General features: G+C 42.8%; 1 long non-coding RNA gene across 1 annotated transcript in view; it reads left to right on the forward strand.

The window, feature by feature from the left end:
* Positions 1-14222, forward strand: part of LOC137749851 (uncharacterized) — a 75891-nt gene that overhangs the window by 31902 nt on the left and 29767 nt on the right. The window contains exon 3 of the long non-coding RNA XR_011070300.1: positions 76-132. This is a non-coding gene — a long non-coding RNA (uncharacterized lncRNA). The remainder of the gene's footprint in view (positions 1-75; positions 133-14222) is intronic.

A 14222-nucleotide genomic window follows, 5' to 3' on the forward strand; every position in this document is an offset into this window, starting at 1 on the left:
TGGGGGGCAAAGACAAAAAACAAACACTTTTCTTATTATACCACAACTTGTCTATTTGTTCTCTTTCCCCCTTAGATTTGGACTGCCCAAGGATAGGTCTAGTCACTTCGAATTCCTACTGATTGGCACATGGTAAGAGTCAATACACAATGGCTGGTTTTATTAATCTTGTCATTATGGTTGTTGTTTTGTTACAGTGTAACATCTACCTCATAGAGTCACCTAGCTCATTCAGTGACATGAGCTGTGTAAAGTCATTGAGTGGATGATTTAATGAATATTTTTCAGTATCCCCTCCCCCTAAGTCCAGAGAAGGCTACTGTCTTGTCCAAGGCAACTTAACTCTTTAGAATAGAACTTAAGTTTCCTGTTTCTGGAGTGTTCTTTCCATTCCATCCTCAAAGATACACCAAGAGCCCTTTAGCATAATTGTAACTGAGCAGGAACCTGTGGGGCCTTCCTGGGACAGACCCTTCTGAAACAGGAGGGAAGGGGACAGGGCACAACTTTAGAAGAATAACATAGCCATAGGACATGACAAAAACTGGTTAGAACCAACTAGGTCCAAGATGGTGGAAGATTTGACTTCCAGTAGACCTTGAGCCTCATTATATGCTCGTTGTAATACTTTAGCATATGCTAAATGTCACACCCACCAGCGCCATGACACTTCTGAGACCGACCATCAAAGATCAAAAAGTGGGCGGTGGCCCAATTCCTGGGACCCATCCCCAAAATAGTTGGAATAATCCTCCCACTCATTAGCATATGAAATTACCCAGCCCATAAAAACTAACCACCCCATATTTTGGGGCCTCTCACCTCCTGAGATGGCCCACACTCTGTCTGTGGAGCGTGTTTCTCTCTAAATAAATCCACTTCTTACCCATCACTTTGTCTCTCACTGAATTTTTTCTGCCATGAGACATCAAGAACCTGAGCTTCATTAAGTCCTGAGACCAGGTGTGTGATCTCAGTTAAAAGACGTGGTTCAAGTCCCAATCTGGGTTTAGGCTGGGTTCAAGGCCCAGCACATGGGTTCAAGTCCCAATCTGAGTTGCATGGTTTCATTTCCACCATATCCTCTGCTGTAGCTCCTCTCTGAAGTACCCAGATAATAGTACCTCATGCATTTTTCCTGAATTTTTCAGATGCTAAAAACCACCACCAAATGGGAGAAATTAACTACTTGACCATGAGCACGTAGTCCCCAGACCTTCTGGCACCTAAGGATTGATAATGTTAACCTCTGTGACACCGCCCTGTTACCTCAACATCAACCAATCAGAGAACTGTGCATAAGCTGATCACATACCCTGGGACGCCCCTCCCTCACCTGGCCTTTAAAAACGCTTTGCTGAAAACTTTCAGGGAGTTAGGGGTTTGGGGGGGCTTGAGCCACCTGTTCTCCTCGCATGGCCCTGCTATAAACCTTTCTCTGCTCCAAACTCTGATGTTTCAGTAATGTTTGGCCTCACTGTGTGTTGGGCACACAAACTTGCATTCAGTAACGTATTGGTGATGGAAACAAAAGAATTTCCAAGTCTAGAGACAGATCTCAACTCTGGCTTCCTGACTCCCTTTTCATATTGTCCTCCTAGGTCATCCTTTCCCCATGGCTGCATAAAATAGATTGAATCAGATGGACCCCATCATTCACGCTGCTTCTCTCTGCTGGGGCCAGGAGCAGCCCGGCTGTGCGGCACCAGCTGAGCGAAGACAGCCAGCAAAGCACTATGCTTCTCCTTCCCCGAAAAACAGCCGCTCAAGGTCACAGAGAGCCTTTACAGTGGGTGACTTTAAAGTTACCAGAGTAACTTTACAGTGAGAAACCTGACAAACCCTGTTTCAAGGTCAGCATCCACAGTGATAAGACGTGATAAAAATGGTACTTTATCCCTGCAGTCCTCCTCTCCCCAAGCCCAAAACCCTAGTCTAATCATGAGAGAAACATGAGACAAATCCCAACAGAGGGACATTCTACAAAATACCTGACCAGTACTTCTCAAAGCTGTCATCAAAAACAAAGAAAATCTAAGAAACTGTCACAGTCAAGAGGAGCCTAAGGAGACATGACAATTAAAGGCAGTGTGGGATCCTGGAACAGAAAAAGGACACTATGTAAAAACTAAGGGAAACTGAATAACGTATGGACTTTAATTAATAATAATGCATCAATATTAGTTCATTAGTTGTAACAGATATACCATACTAATGTAAGATACTAACAGGGAAAACTGAATGCAGGGTTTATGGGAATTCTCTGTACTATCCTCACAGTTTTTCTTTAAATCTAAAACTATTCTTAAAAAATTAATTTTATTTTAAAACAAAAAATTGACCAGTTTTCAATCTCTCAAAAATATAATGTTAATGTATAATATTTCTTAAAATATTTGCATTCAAGAAGGAGCTTCAGAATAGACCACATGAATAAAATACAGCAAAATTGATTTCTCCAGAGAATAAGAAGATAATACCCAGGTATTCAATGATACAAGTGATCAAAGGAAGAACAAGCTGAGGGAAGGGAAATTATTCCAATCAGTCTCCCGCTGCAGAAACCATAAATATAAAGATGAAACTATGCCATGAATCTCTCTTTGAGAAAGGGGAGGTGATCAATAGCATGCACCTAGTTTCACTGCCCCACTGAGATGACACTCTTCCCAAAGGGGAAAAATGAGCTGCCAATGAGAAATCGTTTGGATAACTAAGAAAGACACCTTCTCAGAAACTTCCAAATCAAGTTTGACGGTTAGTCAATGTGCCAAGCAGTGGTTATATGTCATTTCTTCTCCAGAAGATGGAGCTTTAGTCTAAAACATGAATGCAAAGACAAGTTGGCAAACAGGGTCCAGAATGATAGAGTTCAAAGAAAATGAATAAAATTGGGTCCGTATCACAGAGGGTTTCAAAAGCATTTTATTTTATTTTTAATTTTTTTTACATCTTTATTGGAGTATAATTGCTTTACAATGGTGTGTAAGTTTCTGCTTTTATAACAAAGTGAATCAGCTATACATATACATATATTCCCATATCTCCTCCCTCTTGCGTCTCCCTCCCACCCTCCTTATTCCACCCCTCCAGGTGGTCACAAAGCACCGAGCTGATCTCCCTGTGCTATGAGGCTGCTTCCCACTAGCTATCGATTTTACATTTGGTAGTGTATATAAGTCCATGCCACTCTCTCACTTCGTCCCAGCTTACCCTTCCCCCTCCCCGTGTCCTCAAGTCCATTCTCTTCGTCTGCGTCTTTGTTCCTGCCCTGCCCCTAGGTTCTTCATAACCATTTTTTTTTCTTTTTAGATTCCATATATATGTGTTAGCATATGGTATTTGTTTTTCTCTTTCCGACTTAACGTCACTCTGTGTGACAGAATCTAGGTCCAGCCACCTCACTACAAATAACTCAATTTTGTTTCTTTTTATGGCTGAGTAGTATTCCATTGTATATATGTGCCACATCTTCTTTATCCATTCATCTGTCGATGGACACTTAGGTTGCTTCCATGTCTTGACTATTGTAAATAGAACTGCAGTGAACACTGTGGTACATGACTCTTTTTGAATTATGGTTTTCTCAGGTATATGCCCAGTAGTGGGATTGCTGGGTCATATGGTAGTTCTATTTTTAGTTTCAAAAGCATTTAAAATCTCCTTGGAGATGAGTTCATTTGACCTGATTCTCCCACCTATTATAAACATCCATTGCTTCAGCTGTTTTCAGCCAGGCAAAAAAGAAACTTTCGGTGGGAGTCCTAAAAATGATTATGTATCATCTTGTTTTAGTGTGGCATTTGTCTTTCCAGAAGTCCAAAGGCTGACCATAACTTGTCACGCAATTTGTATGTTGAGGGAGGTGACATATAAATTCACTGTTCTGGTAAATTTATTACACAGAAATGAATTTTGTCTAAAATATTCAGACGTAAAATTCATCTCTCATGCTTTATTCTAAAACAGATCAATCGGTCTTAGCCCCCATCTCAGGCACATTTTTCTCATTTCTAACCTCCATATATAAAACTGTAGCGAAGAATTCTGATGGGGATACTGTTATGGACTGAATGTTTATATCCCCCCATACGTTGAGATCTTAACCTCAATATAAAGGTATTAGGATGTGGGAACTTCGGGTTGGGATTAGTGCCCTTATAAAAGAGCACCCCAAAGAGCGCCCTTCTGCCATATGGGGACACAGCTGTTCATGGATGAGGAAGCTGACTCTTACCAGACACTGAATCTGCCTTGAACTTAGATGGACTTCCCAGCCTCCAAAACCATGAGAAATAAATGTTTGTTTTTTTAAGCCATTCAGTCTATGGTATTCTGTTTTGACAACCCAAACAGACTAAGACACGTTTCTTGACTCAGATGCTCATCTTTGACTCATCATAATGACCATAGCAATGTCTCATGAGGAGCCAGGATGGCTCATGTGCCATCTCTATTTGTAGCCAGCAATGTGGCATAATGTAATTGGCCACTGCCTACCTTTTCCCAGGTCAAGGAATCTGAAAAAAATTTACACTCTGTTAGCTGGGAAGAAGAGAGGGAGATATGTTTTTAGGCAATAAACAATGTCTGCCACAGTATATGTATCCATTGAATGGCGGGGATATTGAATAATATCCTATGAACTGAGAAGGAACTTTGAGACCAAAAAACCAAGCAGGCAACTCCATGAAGTACAATTATGAGGTTTATCACGGGTAACTTACATACAGGCAGGACCAGGCAGATGACAATCCAGAGGCATTCACAGCTGCGCTCCGAGCCACCAAAAGGGGTACAGGGAGATTAAAAGGGGCCAAAGCTGAAGATACATTCTGACCACTAAGGGAGAAGCACATACACAACGATGGGAATCAGGGATTTTTTTTCCTACCCCAGGGGTCTCATGACCATTAACCCTCTGTGTCAACAAAGACATTCTTGCAGTTTTCACATCAGATGAAGGTAAGGGTAAAAGCTGATAGGGAACTTATCTGGCTTGGGCACATTCCTTATGAGTAGGCTAAAGCTCAGTCATGCAGAAAGGGGAGGGGTAGGACTGAGGGCTTAAGATGGAGCTGACAGAATGGAGTCAGTGTGGTTCAGCCACAGTATCAGTTAGCTATTGCTGCATAACAAACTAGTCCAAAACTCAATGACTTAAAACAATAGGTATTTGGAGTCTGTAGGTCAGCTGGGTGGTTCTGTTGGTCTTAGTGGGCTCATACATACATCAGTGTTAGGTGTGGTTTGGGTAGGTGGCTCTGCTGATCTAGGCTGGGCTTTCTCACATGATAAAAGGTAGGCTGGCTGTAGGCTGAGGTGGCTTGACTAATTTCCCAACATGGTCTTTCATTCTTCATCAGGCTAACTTGGGCTTGTTCATATGACAGAGTTGGGATTCCAGGAGAAGCAGCAAAAGCTGGAAGGTCCTCTTAAGGCCTAGGCTCAAAACTGACACACCTTCAATTCTGCTGCATTCCTTTGGCCTGAACAAGTCATCAGGCCAGCCCAGACTGAAGGGCTGGGGAAACAAACGGTTCTATTTCTTGATGGGAGGAGCTGCAGAGTCACATTATAAGGGGTGTTGTTACAGGAAGAGATAAAGAGTTATTGTTTTTGCAATCAAGCTGCCACACGTTTTTAGTATCGAGTAAACTTTGAGCATGCTTGTAAGGCTAGATCATGTTTGTAAGTGTAGACGGATCACAACTGAGATGGAAAAATTGATCATACAAAAGGGAATTTCATTATCCTTGCAATCACACAACCTCACATTTTATGCCATCAGATCATTTGGACCATTGCATTTTGGCGGGGATTTTATCGCATTTACACACCACAGACACACAGTATATATAAGTTGGTGATTGACTCTCCAAGGACCTCTGATAAAACCTGTTGACCAAGCAAAGCTGTTGATTGGATGTACTACAGTAGAGGAGAGCATCATCTTAACAGAGTCTTGGTAGTATCTTAAAATGGGGAAATTAGTGTTGGGGAGGAAAAACTTTTCCTCTGTCCTCTTAGGCTGTTTATCTCAGGCCCCATGAATTACGCTAGCAAAAGACAAATTTAGCGGGGAAAAAGTCACACAATTTTTACTAATATTTAAGTGCATGGGAGTTCATAGAAAAGAAATGAAAACTTGGAAAAGTTGTTCAGGGGTTTATGTACCCTTCTAACAAAGGAAAGAGGGCTTGGGCTTCAAGAGACAATAAATTATGGGGAAATTACTAGAAAATATATGGAGAGAACTAATGGGAGAATGGGAGTCATTTTAGTAAGGTCTATGTATGCAAACTCATTTTGGTACAGACTTCCCACATTCAATGACAAGAGTCACTTTTCTCTTGTTAGTAGTGGGGAGAGGGGGAGGGCGCCATCCTCAAAGGATAATTTTTGTCCTGCTTTCAGTCAGATAAGGGGAGGGCAGAGAACTCTTCCCGCATCTATTGACTCTTAACTGTCTTCAGGGCAAAGTAATCCTTAAACCAAAGTGGGATGTTTTGGGGTGGCATATTCTGATCCCCTTTATTAGCAGAGAGTATTTATAGGACTTTAAGGCCTAGGCTGGGTGATTTTAATGTGGGTTTTGCAAGGTAGGGGACCATCTAGGATTGGGCATAGCTTATGATATAATAGCTTTGGGTAAGTGGGCCCAGTGATTCTAAAGTCTTAAGAGCAGATCTTGATGACCACCTTATTTTAGCTGGTTCACAGTCTTATCTTCTAAGAGCAAGTATTTCCTGAAATCAACAGCTAACTGTTTTAGGCCTGGTTTCTGTGTTATTTAATATAAGCATGGAAACATATTTCTGGTCCCAGTATGGTTTAATTCAGACACAGGAAATTATGTCAGTTTCCGTTCTCATATATATTCAACTTGTTTTATTTATCCCCTCCTTTTCTCCAACACCAGCTGTCTCTGGGTGAAATGTTCCATGACCTTACTTCTTAGAAGTATGAAATGATTTTGAACTGCAAACAAAGTGTGTTTAAATCCAGGCAAAACAGTCAACACAACACTGAAAAAGCTAGCTCAATTCTAGGTAGGGAATTAATTGAAAGGCCTGATTTCACTATTTTTGCAAGCAGGACACAGACTCCCACACAACCTCTTTTAAAAATCACTTTATCTTCAGTAAAGCTAGTTTTCTCAACCAACGTTCAGAACATAACACTGTAAAAAGCTCTGACATTGACGGATTCCGAAGAAAATAAGGCAAGATATAAAACTTAGAATACTACTCACTGAACATATGGCTAGACGCTTTATTTAAAGGAAAGGACAAGGAATCCAGAAGTGCTATAATTAGAAAAACTTCATGCACTGTTCACAAGAACAAGTAGCTTTCCTGGGACCCAAATGTTTAAGATAATGGCCTCTGACATTTTGAAAAACGGCCATATTGTACCAAGTGAATAAACGTGAAAAGGCATGGTCTGTGAGAAGAAAATTGTGTGATGTGACATATTTTTGGTTGTCTATTGACAGGGATAAGATGATGGACTGTGAGTGTTTTCTTTGTTGCCATGACAATCATTTCCCTTTGTAAGATGGACAGCTGCACCATGATTTGGTGAGTTCAGCCAATGCCATAACAAGCTGAGGTAGGTGGAAATCAGCCTCCTTTTGCTGATATGATCAGGAAGGCCTTCTACTCCCACCCTGCTCTATTCCATTCTTCACACAGCAACAGGCACCATCACACCCCTGTATACAAAACCCATCAATGCCATCTTCCTGTATCAGCCTTAACTCCATACCTGCCCCCTGGCTCTTTCAACAATTTTACCTGGTACCAGTCTCCCCAAAACCAGTTTCTCATCTTTGGAAGGCTTTTGTCTACCTCTGCATAGCTGCTCCTTCCACTTGGAATGCTCTCCCCCCAGATCCCTACATGGCTGACTTCTAATCCTTCCTCAGGTGGCAGAAAATCTTACCTACAGAAAGACCTTCCTTGCTACCCTGAATACCACAAGTCTTCCCAGCCCTGTCCCTTTTAACTCTCAGCTCCTCATTTGTTTTCATCATAATTACCCCAAATTTTAAGTATATTAGGTCTCTGTCCATTCACTAATCTGCTGTCCTTCTTTCTAATAGAACATGACTCCCACGAGAATAGGGACCCTGTCAGTTTTGTTCATTGAAATATCCCCAGTGCCTGGTACATCTAAACTCAATAGATATTTGTTGAGTAAAATGAACCATAAAGGTCAAGCCAGCCAAGAAATGAATGGAGAAAGGAGGGAGGAAGGAAGAAAGACATCTGATCACACCATTTGAGCACCTAGATCCAGCTGTGCCTGATTACACTAAATAGACTTTTCAATTATGTGAGTCAAAAGTTCTATATGTATTGCTTACGCCAGTCTGGCTTGTGTTTCTGTCCTTTTCCATTGAAAAATCACTTCAAATATGCTTGGTGGTGGTGGTGGTGGTGATGGTGTATACCCTTCTATTTGAATATCTTTGTATAGACTTTGTTTTTGAAATGGCCACTACTAAATTTCTATGTGCAGGCAAGTGTTTTGTCTGGTAATACGGTCTTTCCACAGAGACTCTCCAGAACTGGTTATTGATAATGGTCATAACTACAGATTTTTGTTAATTCTGATGTCCTCTGTACAAATACACCTATAGTCAAGAACAGGGGTTGCTGGGGGAGCGGAGGGTGGCACTCTGGTGAGGGGAGAGAAATCAGTGACCCTGTCGGCCCTGAAAACTCAAAAAGGAATACAGAATTGTTACAAGTTCTTGGCTTTCCATGTGACCCCGGATTTTGAAGATGTATTTGAAGGGGTCCCCAATTTTATATTTTCTCAGTCCCCCCTTTTCTCACGCCTCTTTCCTTAAAGCTGCATGAGAATTTAGTTACTTTATTTAGGGGCCAGCTGCTCTGCCCAAGGAAAATGGAAAACAAGCATGTCTCTGAGGATAACAAGTGTGGTTGGCCTTGGGTGGAAGGGAGTGGAGCAGATAAAGGTCCTTAAAAGACGAATAAGGAGCTGAAAAATATCACGTGTCTCTGGGAAAGTAAGAGATCATTATAGAACAAGATAAGTAAACACTCCGAGCCTGTGTTGCGATAGAAAACAGGACCCCTCAACCTTTGGGCAGGGAGAGGAGGAGGTGGTGGGTCTGAATGGCCCAGGGAAGAAGAGCTTAGAGAGAGAAGGGAGGGGGGGTCAGGGAGCTGTAACCCAAGTCTGCAGCTGCTTCTTGGACCTCAGTAGCAGGGATGTGTCTTTATTCCCATCGGTTGGGAAACTGATGGAAAAGGCTGAAAAATTCATAATAAAGCTAGGACTGTGTGCCAGGTACCATTCTAAGTGTTTTTCGTACATTAAACCATTTAACCCTGTCAAAGAAAACTCAGAGCTGGACAGTAAAGTGGCAAAAGCAGATTTACTCAGAACTATCACAGCAGGGGGAAAGAGACTTCTGGGTGGAACCGGGTTCAATTCGGAATACAACAAGGACAGGTGGGGATTCATAGCCCAGGAGAAAGTTGAGGGTTGGGGGATGGAAAATCACTAAGAGGAAACATTGGGGATTCTGGCTAAACCAGCCTAACAGGATTCTCACTGCAAGTGGGCCGAGCTGATCAGACATCACCTGAGGGACGGTGGAGGCGGTGAGGAATTTGGTCAGACATTGATGGTGATCAGAGGTTGAGGGTCAGGGATTCTGGCTAAGCTGACTTGACAGGATTCTCGCTAAAACTGGGCCATGCGAAGAAAAGCGTGGAAGCCCAAAAGCTGAGCCCTAGCTGGGAAGAGAGTTCAGAGAAGCCGGATTAAAGTTTGGTTAAGGAGAGGGCCTTTGTCAACCCTAAAACAACTCTATGAGATAGATAGTATTATTCCCGTTTACAAATGAGAACACAGGTATAGAGAGTCCGGCCAGCCATGGATTCAGCACTCCGTACTTAGGCAGCGTACTTTACGGAGGGCACGGTGTGGATACGTTAATCTGCTGCACACGTGGCTACTTCTTTCCAATCAGCGGTCACAAGATCCTTTCCTTGTACCTCAATTTCAGCTCCTTGCAGAATGACTAATTACCTCTTCTAGGTAATGCTCCAAGGCCTCCCGAAATGAAATCCACATTTTTCAAGTGAAGGGGATCAGGATAGGCCACCCCAAAATATACCACTGTGGCATAAGAATCATTTTGAGCTGAAGGCATGTGCATTCCTGAAATCCGTTATCTACCTAAAAGCAGAACCTCCTGAAAGAGCACAGCTGTCCTAAGTCCCCTCTCCAGGAGCTGCTCTAATCTCCTGAGGTGAGACGTCACTACCCCACCCAGACAAACATTGTCACAAGACTCTCCTATCTCCCATCTAGTCTTTCAAGGGCTCACTGAGCTTTCCAAAACATTGTTTGCTTTTCTATAAATACTCTTTCTCCCACTTCTGTTTCCCCTACTAAGTTAGGAGTATAGATCTCAAATTCTAACCACCCCCTTTGACCTACTTACCTCTCTTCCATGTATATGTGCGATGCACATGCTAGCAGACTTCTGTTTGATTTTCCCTTGTTAATTGGTCTTTTGTTGGGCTCGTTCATAGGGCCCCAGCTGAAGACTCTTAAGATGGGTAGAGGGAAAAGATTTTTTTCTTCCCCTACACAATTCAGATGGTCTTAAGCACACCCTCCCTCCATCCAGTCTTTTTTTGCATGGTGAAGCAACAAATAATTTGACACCTGGTTCTGTTTATACAGAAGACCACTCTCGTGGTGTGGTCACATTTCCTGATGTCTCCACTCTGAGGTTTGGAGCCTAAAGGGTTGGGAGAATGCATTATACTGGAGAGTATGCAGTTTCTTTCTTCAGATTTTTTTAATATAAATTTATTTGTTTATTTATTTATTTTTGGCTGCGCGGGCTTTCTTTAGTTGCAACGAGCCGGTGCTACTCTTCATTGCGGCGCGCAGGCTTCTCATTGCAGTGGCTTCTCTTGTTGCAAAGCACAAGCTCTAGGCACGCGGGCTTCAGTAGTTGTGGCACGCGGGCTCTAGAGCACAGCCTCAGTAGCTGTGGCACATGGGCTCAGTTGCTCCGCAGCATGTGGGATCTTCCCGGACCAGGGATCGAACCTGTGTCCCCTACATTGGCAGGCAGATTCTTAACCATTGCACCACAAGGGAAGTCCCCATTTCTTCAGATTTTAATAGCATCTGGTATCCAAACTTTACAATGCCTTTGCTTTTTTTTTTGGCCGTGCCAGATGGCATGCAGGATCTTAATTCCCCAACCAGGGATCGAACCCATGCTCCCTGCAGTGGAAGCGCAGAGTCCTAACCACTGGACCACCAGGGAAGTCCCCTGCCTTTACATTTTAAACAGACTTCTCAGCAGAACTGATCTGGAGAATTGTCTTAGTTATTTCTTATGTCTAACAAGTCACACCAAAACGTAGTGGCTTAAAACAGCCATTGATGTATGATTTTTCATGATTCTGTGAGATGGGTGGGCAATTCTTTCTGCTGGTCTCAGCTGGGGTCACTCATGTGGCTGCATTCAGCTGGGGGGTCAACCGGGCTGGATGGTCCACAACGGCCTCACTCACATGTCGGGCAATTGGTGCTACTATTGGCCGGGTCACCTTCCCTGTGTGGTTTCACATGGCCTCTCATCCACGGGCTCCATGGGCTTCCTTACATGGTGGGCTCAGGCAGCGTTCCAAGACAGCAAAGGCAGAAGCTACAAGACCCTTGAGGCCTGGGCCCAGAAGTTGCACAACATCTCTAGAACTGAAACAGGAGGGAAGGGGGCAGGGAACAACCCTTAAAGAATGACAGAGCTGTTGAGGACACAATAAAAAGTGGTTAGAACCGATTACTCCCAAGATGGTGGAAGATTCAACTTCCAGTAGACCTTGAGCCTCACTATACGCTCATTGTATTCATTAGCATATGCTAAACGAGACACATCCACAGGCGCCATGACAGCTCCAAGGCTGACCATAAAAGGCCAAAAACTGGGTGGTGGCCCAATTCCTGGAAATCGCTGCCCTTTCCCTAAAATAGTTGGAATAATCCTCCCACTTATTAGCCTGTGAGGTTACCCAGCCCATAAAAACTAACCACCCCATATTTCGGGACTGCTCTCACTTTCTGAGACGACCCCATGCCCTGGGGGCTGCTCTTGCCTTTTGAGACAGACCGCATTCTGTCTGTGGAGTGTGTGTCTCTCTAAATAAAGCCACTTCTTATCTCTTACTTTGTCTCTCACTGAATTCTCTCTGCGATGTGACATAAAGAACCTGAGCTTCATTAAATCCTGAGAGCAGGTGTGTGATTTCAATTAAAAGACATTGGGTTCAAGTCCCAATCTGAGTTGTGTGGTTTCAGAACCATATTCTATTGACCCAGGCAAGTCAGAGGCCAGTCCAAACTCAGGGGCAGGTGGAGAAATAGACTCCACCTTTAGATGCAGAGAGAATCCTGCTGCAAATGTGCATATATACGGGATGAGGGGGAAGGAGTAGCTGCAGCTACTCTTACAAACTACCACAAATCACATGTCAACTTTTTAACAGAAGGAACCAACAAAAGCAAGAAGAAGTTGACACAGTGCTTTTCAAGAAGGAGGTCTTGATACAAAAAAAGGGGGAGGATTATATTGCAAGATTAGGTTCTAGAAAGAAATACCTGGTTAAAGATTGTGAGTCTCGTCACAAACTGGTTAAAGAGTGTTAGGTAATAAAACTCATGACTAAGTTGTTTGGGGTAAATGTTAATTTCATAGACTGGGCCATTAATCAGATATAACCACCAATAAACAAAGACATCAAACAACAAAATTCCTCTTCTATCGACAAGTTGCTCAAGTTTGTTAGCAGTTATCTGCACAGTGGAACTTGGCCTTGTCTCAATTTTTGGACAACTTTTATCTTCTCCACACATAATCCTCTTTACATCCCCATCCACTTCCCACACCCTAGCTTCTTGGATAAAGATACCATTCTGAAAATTAAAGCCTGCTGAACACGTAACACATAAAATTTTCTTACCAAGAAACTCAATTTGCAGTATTTCTTGACCCTTAATATCACACAGATATAAATATTACACACATCAAAATTTGAATCATAATATCCTTGCCTTTCTGGCCTCTTTCTTGGTCTGTTTTGAATGGTTTTCTTGTCATCACATCAGTCGTAATGGCAATATCTGTTACGATCCTCTGAGTAGCAAGCAATGGAGATCCATGTTCACTGTCTTGAACAGTAATGAGAATGTATCACCCCGCAAAATTAATAAGCCCAGCAACAGAGCAGACTTCAGCAGCTCAGCCATGTCACCAATGACCTAGTTTCTCTTGGTTATCCTTCGATTTCTCTAAAATTGGCTTCAAACTAAGGCTGTGAAGAGGCGCGGAACATGCCAACCCCAAATACGCCGCTTTGACGTATCGATTATCTTGAGTTGCCGGCACTTGAGAAACAGCAGATGCAGGAAGGGCTCTCTGACCTCCCCTTTCTACCTAAAAGCAGGTCATAAAATTTCCCATGAGAATGGTGCCCTCCCTGCACCAGGGAGAGAAGAACATTCTTATTACCAGAGACAGGGAGTCGACACCAAAATGGACCTGTGCAAACCAACCTACTGTCATAACCCTTATCTTCCATTAGTTTCCCCATATATTTCCTAGTCACTGCCCCACAATTTACTGACCCTAGCCCAGGCTCCTTTGTCTCTTTTCTCAACCCCACAATTTATCGTCATTTGTAAGCTTTTGGGTCTATCGGATTCTTCGGGTCTTCATTTTCCTTCTAAAGATTCCCATGTTCACATAAAAATATTACATAAATTCTCTATGCTTTTCTCCTGTTAACCTGTCTTAGTGAGTTTAGTTCTTAGGCTCAGCTACAGGACCTAAGAGGGTAGAAGGAGGTTTTTCTACCCTACATCTGCCTCCCAATGTGGTCCAAGGATGCCTGCCAGGAGCCCCAGGGCTACATACTTCTTTTCCTATTAGATGAAACAACATCTTTCCCAGAATTTTTCTCAGAAAAGGAAGGAAACTTCTTTCCCAGAATTTACCAGCATCTCATTGTCACTTCTCTGCCCAAATATGGTCACGTGGACAAACATTCTTAAGACAATTGTGGGTCCTGAGAAATGAAACTGTGTTTGCTGATTGCCTTAAGTTGCTCAGGTGCCACCTCCAAGTCTATAGGTGGGGTCAATCCTACCTAAATTGT

This window comes from Eschrichtius robustus, chromosome 16, assembly GCF_028021215.1.
Source record: "Eschrichtius robustus isolate mEscRob2 chromosome 16, mEscRob2.pri, whole genome shotgun sequence".
NCBI lineage: Eukaryota > Metazoa > Chordata > Mammalia > Artiodactyla > Eschrichtiidae > Eschrichtius > Eschrichtius robustus.